A 6,082-nucleotide genomic window follows, 5' to 3' on the forward strand; every position below is an offset into this window, starting at 1 on the left:
CAGGAGGAAGAGATGCAAGAACTAAGGAAGGAGGACATGAGCAGAACGCACAAGATCCCCAGGGCATGTTCTGGATTCCATATTTAACATGCAACGTTGTGACCAGCTAGTGAAGAAAGGATGCCCTCTAAGGTTAAATAAAGTAGAGGAAATAGAGAGTACACTAGGCCACTACCCAAGAGCAACTTCGCTCCAGTCTTCTCTCCTAATACTACCAGTCTCTCTCTCAGGTCCTGCTTCTCTTTGGGTTCACATCTCCTCTGGCACCTTTCCCTTTATCTAATTCACTCTTTATTTCCCTATTCAAAGTCCTGAAAGAGACAATCTGATTGGTCCAGGTTATTACCTTCATTCCTGCTTGAGTAAAGCTTTTTGTACCAGACCAAGTTACACATCACTGGCCAGCCTAGAAATTGGTTGCCCTTGGGCCACATGATCATCCTAATCCAATCAGCTGTGACCAGGAGTCATACGGCACAGAAAAGGCTAAGGAAGAAGAACCTAAAGTGGAAGAGAGGATGTCAAATACCATTGTCAACCTCCTTAATACAGCAAGGAAAAAAAAGGGTTGCTCTAGTAGAGTGGAAGTAAGCAATAGGAGGCTTTGAAAATCAGAGAATTGAGCCTTTTTATGGAGACCATTGGAATCTTACAAGGAAATATGCAGAAACTGACATGATGAAAGCAGAATTTCAGGAAGACAAGTGAATTTGTCTTAATTTTCTATTTCTTTTTCTATTAAACCACGCATTGAGATTTAAAGGTCACAATATTATTTTCTCTTGCCCTCTCAGATCAGAAATGGGTACAGAGAAAGATGAAGGTAACATAGCAGCCCTATTATTGATAAAGCTAGATTACAGAATATGGCTTAGTATTGACTTCCCCTTGAATTGACTGCCAATCGCTGGCAGGGTAGGGAGAGAGCTTGAGGAGTGGAGGAGAAGGCACTATTCTGTTCAGAGGGCCAATCTTAGGAAGAGAGAGAAAAGGTGGGGGAATCCCAGACACCGACTCACCACACAATCACCTCTTTGATCTTGGGAAGGAGTGAATAAAATGCTATTTGTCACAACTGGTCCTTTCTGAAAACTTGGCATGTGGCAAGTAAGTCCTTTCCTATAACATTTCTCTATCCTAAAGTCTTATCATTCCTCACCCCTGATTTGCTGGTTTCATCCTCTGCCAATACATAAGAAGTTCCTTCCTCCTCCTCCTCACAATTTTGTTTCTCCGCATTCAAAGGTCTGCTCAGAATTCGGCCTTTATATAGGGTCCCCACAAGAGAATTAACTTGACTATAATATCTTTATTTTTTATCCCTCAGAATGTATAAAATATTTTATTGTATAGGTATTTTTCACTTCATATCATTACTCTAACTCAACAAAATTGGTAGTAAAACATTTCTTTCTGAAGCAAGAGAACTTAGCACCTTTTTAAAACAAGCAGCCTACTCTGGTTTTTCAGATGTCACCCATTAGAAAATGAAGCAGTAGAGACTAGCGAACAATACAGTCAGGATGGCTAAAGGTGACCCCAAGAAACCAAAGAGCAAGATGTCTGCTTATGCCTTCTTTGTGCAGATGTGCAGAGAAGAACATAAGAAGAAAAGCCCAGAGGTCCCTGTCAATTTTGCAGAATTTTCCAAGAAATGCTCTGAGAGGTGGAAGACAATGTCCGGGAAAGAGAAATCTAAATTTGATGAAATGGCAAAGGTGGATAAAGTGCGCTATGATCGGGAAATGAAGGATTATGGACCAGCTAAGGGAGGCAAGAAGAAGAAGGATCCTAATGCCCCCAAAAGGCCACCATCTGGCTTCTTCCTGTTCTGCTCAGAATTCCGCCTCAAGATCAAATCCACAAACCCTGGCATCTCTATTGGAGACGTGGCAAAAAAGCTGGGTGAGATGTGGAATAACCTAAATGACAGCGAAAAGCAGCCTTATATCACTAAGGCGGCAAAGCTGAAGGAGAAGTATGAGAAGGATGTTGCTGACTGTAAGTCGAAAGGAAAGTTTGATGGTGCAAAGGGTTCCGCTAAAGTTGCCCGGAAAAAAGTGGAAGAGGAAGATGAAGAAGACGAGGAGGAAGAGGAGGAGGAGGGGGGGGGAGGAAGATGAATAAAAAAACTGTTTATCTGTGAAAAAAAAAAAAGAGAAAGAAAGAAAGAAAATGAAGCAGTAGGCCGGGCGCAGTGGCTCATGCTTGTAATCCCAGCACTTTGGGAGGCCGAGGCAGGTGGATCACCTGAGGTCGGGGGTTCTAGAGCAGCCTGACTGACATGGAGAAACCCTGTCTCTACTAAAAATACAAAATTAGCTGGGTGTGGTGGCACATGCCTGTAATCCCAGCTACTCAGAAGGCTGAGGCAGGAGAATCGCTTGAGCCTGGGAGGCGGAGGTTGTGGTGAGCCAAGATCACACCATTGCACTCTAGCCTAGGCAACAAGGGCAAAAACCCTGTCTCAAAAAAAAATAATAATAAAAAAGAAGGAAGGAAGGAAGGAAGGAAGGAAGGAAGGAAGCAAGCAAGGAAGGAAGGAAGGAAGGGGAAAATGAAGCAGTAGATTTTTCTGGTTTGGGGCAGGGAAAGAACAGGCACTATAGGTATCATTGAACAAGTTACTCACTGTAACACAGTACAAAATATGAAGACTACTCTTTAGGCCATTCACAATAATTCAAAAGATATTTCCACGCAGTACTCTAAGAAAAAATATGAAAACAGAGAAGTTCAAGATAAACTGTAGCAGAAAACAGTCCTGGAAATTCTGGCAGGTGAATTATCTGCTTGATTCTCTCATTTACTACTCACCTTGAAATATCAACAATCATAAAAGTCGTAATAATTTTTATTAGTCTGATGACTACTATAAAACTTTAAAAGAGGAAGCAGAATATTTACTTTTAGCAAAACAAAGAAGCACCCATCATGTGCTAGTACATGTAGTTGTAAGACAATCAACCACAAACAACAGGCGACTTCATAGGTAACTTGACTCCTTTCATCCCAAACCGTGTTTATTTCATTACAGCCTTGTGCCTCCATTAACAATGTTTCCAAATATCTCTTTATCCTGGCTAAGTGTTTCCAAACATTGACCTTCAATTAGCAATAACTGTGACATGTATAGCATGGAAATATTAGGCAATTAAACTGTCCAAAACAGTTGACCAAGCCATGCAAATTCTCTAAACATAGAGGAGGAATCAATCGTGAATGTGAAGTGCACTTCTTAAGGATGAGATTCTAAGTGAGCATTGGGAAGCATAAGAAACCTTTACTAATGAACCTTCAGGGACCAGTTAGCACAGTTTGTTAAATTGGAATGCTAATTAGGTCTAGGCAAAAGTTTAAATCAACCTAAATGCTTGTTAGTTTGACCAATTACAGGTGCCCAATAAGTGTTTGTTTGAATTCAATAATTCTCTGTCCAGAGGGAATATTCTGGTTCATGAGTGGCTGAATGGAAAAACAGAAGCTATTAGTCATGAATAAACTGCGTATAAAGTGGTGCATTTCTGCATTACTACTGGAAGTCCAAGGTCACGGTAGTGATGGCTCAGTAAGATCCCTTTCTTTTGGTAGGTCCTACGCAGTGATATTTCCAAATGGACCTAGATTATTCTGAAGCTTTTCCATGGCATGTGTAATATAATGGAAAGTACCAGAGTGAAACACCTAGTTTATAAGTCAGTCCAGAACTACCGAACTATTTAATGACAAAGCAACTCTGGAACCCACTGTGCTGACTTGTGGGGAGTCTTTCTTCCATTGTAGCCCCTCAAATCTTTCTTGAGTCTATATTTCTCCCATTCCTACCCCCAAAGCCTGTTGCTTTCCACTCAGTGTATTCTCAAATATTGAGTCTTAGGTTGAGACTAAATACTGTAGCTTGTATGTAGCCTTTTGATTCAATGACAGGTGTCCTGACTCCACAAAACTATCCCAGAATTGTTCACGTCTCCCAGGTGCTAGAAACTGCAAAGGCCAATACCTCCCATAACAACATACACAAAGCTAGCTCCAATCATGCAATTATACAAGAGCTGGGGGCACTGCTGCAGGTAGTATTTCAGGTCAAGAAGGATTCCAGTTTGTCTTTTGGGTAATTTAAAGCAGAGGCAATGAATCATTGTGTTAGAAGAAACTACTTTGGTATCAGACAAAACCACATGGAGCTTAGGGCAAATTTCAAATTTGCCACTTCAGCAGTGGTAAATTAGTATCAAATTCAGTTGTGTGTGACAGAAAACCCCCAAATAAGCACTTAGCTAGGCTGTAGCCATGATTTCTACATCCCGGTTAGTAGGAAGAAGGAACTGGAGGCCTCATTTTTCTAAAGCCAACTGCCAGTAACCTCACATGTTATACATACTTACAGCTGATGGGACAGAACTTAGTGAAATGGCCTTGTCAAGGTTTAAGGAAGGTTGGGACATACAGCCTCCACCCTGGGTTCCCTGCTGAAAACAGATATTCTTTTGCAAAAAAAAAAATAAAAATAAAAATAAGGCAGAAGAGAGATTGTATAGAAATTAAGTCTCTGTTTCATTCCCTAACTAAGGGATTATGGGTAATAATTTTGTGCTAAAATCTTCTTCTGTGATTTAAGATAATGCTCCTTTTGTGTGGATTATTTTGCTTAATCTCTCAGCAGTGTCTGACACTGTTCAGCACAAGCTCCTTCCTGAAACAACCTACTCTTCCTGTGACTTCCATGGCAGGATACTCTCCTGATTTTCCTCTGACCTTTGTAGCTCTTCCCAATTTTTATTGTTAATAGTGTTGCCTCCTCTTCCTCTTTCTGTTCCTTAGTGTTCCCATTGGATCCGTCCTGGCTCTGTCCTGGAATAGCTTCTTCCTCACTTCTCACTTTACCCATTTTCCTCACTGTTACCCATAGTGGAAGGAAGTATAGTGCACATTTATTGAATGCTTACTATAAACTAGGAACTATAAATGTGTTATATGTAGCATCTCACTTAATCCTATCAACAATCCCAAAGCTAAATACCATTGTTATTATGGAGGTTGGTGTGATTTGTCAACTGTTGGGCTAATGCCAGGTTTGGATTTTAGTCCAGGACTGTCTGACTCCACAGATTTTGAGCTTACCACTATGCTCACCCTGCCTTTCTCCAAGCATATAAAAGAAAACCCTACTAGGTCCCAGCACACACTCAGTTGCTTACTGGATACACCCACTGAAGATCACGCACACATTTCACACACAAAAACTGTAAAATAATAAAATATGTGGATTTTTTTTGTTTTTTGGGGTTTTGTTTTGTTTTGAGACAAAGTCTCACTCTGTCGCCCAGGCTGGAGTGCAGTGACACAATCTCAGCTCACCACGTCCGCCTCCTGGGTTCAAGCGAATCTCCTGCCTCAGCCTCACGAGTAGCTGGGACTGCAGATGCAAGCCACCACACCCAGCTAGTTTTTGTATTTTTAGTACAGACGGGGTTTCACCATATTGGCCAGGCTGGTCTTGAACTCCTGACCTCATGATCCGCATGCCTTGGCCTCCCAAAGTGCTGGGATTACAGGCATGAGCCACTGTGCCGGGCCAAATGTATGCTGTTTTAAGTCACAAAGTGTGTGGTAATTTATTGCCTATGCAAGGGGAAACTAGCATAAAGCATAATTTCTCTGAAACTTATTTTTCTTCAGTGTATCCTGTTGTAGTAAATGACATAAATTTCACCTGAAGTTTCACATGAAAGCATAAATATGTGCCATCCTTAATTCTTTCATTTTCTCCATGCTCCTAATCCAGTCAATATCAAGTTGTCTAGATTCTACTTACTAAATATTTAATCAAAGTTACTCTGGCTCCTTCCTCTACACAGGTTATGATCATCATCATCATTACGCTTTGGGAGAGAAGACAATACAGACCCACCATCTATTCCCCATTTAGCAACCAGAATAAATCTTCTGAAGTGAAGACTTCAAATTATTCCTCTCACCTTGAAACTCTTCAAGGTGATTGCTACTTTACTCTATAAATTCTCAACTGCGTGACATGGGTTAGAAGAGCCTCCAGGGATCCTTCCCTGTGTGCCTTCAGGTC

At 41.1% G+C, this 6,082-nt stretch overlaps 1 pseudogene; it reads left to right on the top strand.

Moving 5' to 3' along the window:
- Positions 1-1,499: 1,499 nt before the first annotated feature.
- LOC116532872 lies at positions 1,500-2,138 on the top strand (annotated as a pseudogene).
- Positions 2,139-6,082: the final 3,944 nt, after the last annotated feature.

Source organism: Sapajus apella, unplaced genomic scaffold (assembly GCF_009761245.1).
Source record: "Sapajus apella isolate SASKATOON/1434 unplaced genomic scaffold, GSC_monkey_1.0 scaffold3, whole genome shotgun sequence".
NCBI classification, from domain to species: domain Eukaryota; kingdom Metazoa; phylum Chordata; class Mammalia; order Primates; family Cebidae; genus Sapajus; species Sapajus apella.